Consider the following 356-nt stretch of genomic DNA (forward strand, 5'->3'; position numbering starts at 1 on the left):
TTATATTGTATTGCACCGTACATGGGAAAAAAGAAAAGAAAAGAAAAGAAAAGACAAGAAAAAAAAAACACCATTCCGAGAAAAAAATAATCGAATCGGTGAATTAATCGAGTTTAAAAAATAATCTATTATATTCGATTAAGCGAGAAAAAACGATCGATTGTTTTTTATCATTTTTCCGAGTTTTTTTTTTTTACAGTTTACCTTGTGCAAATGCGGATGATTCTGTTGAACATCTTGAGACGATCTGTAGACGCATAATGACGGTCACTATTCCGTTCCCTAACTTGCTTCACACATGCCATGGGAAATAGCATCAAGAGAAATACCCTGTTGAAAATGAGGAACGTTGGAAG

The sequence above is a fragment of the Neodiprion lecontei genome, chromosome 7, assembly GCF_021901455.1.
Source record: "Neodiprion lecontei isolate iyNeoLeco1 chromosome 7, iyNeoLeco1.1, whole genome shotgun sequence".
NCBI classification, from domain to species: Eukaryota; Metazoa; Arthropoda; class Insecta; order Hymenoptera; family Diprionidae; genus Neodiprion; species Neodiprion lecontei.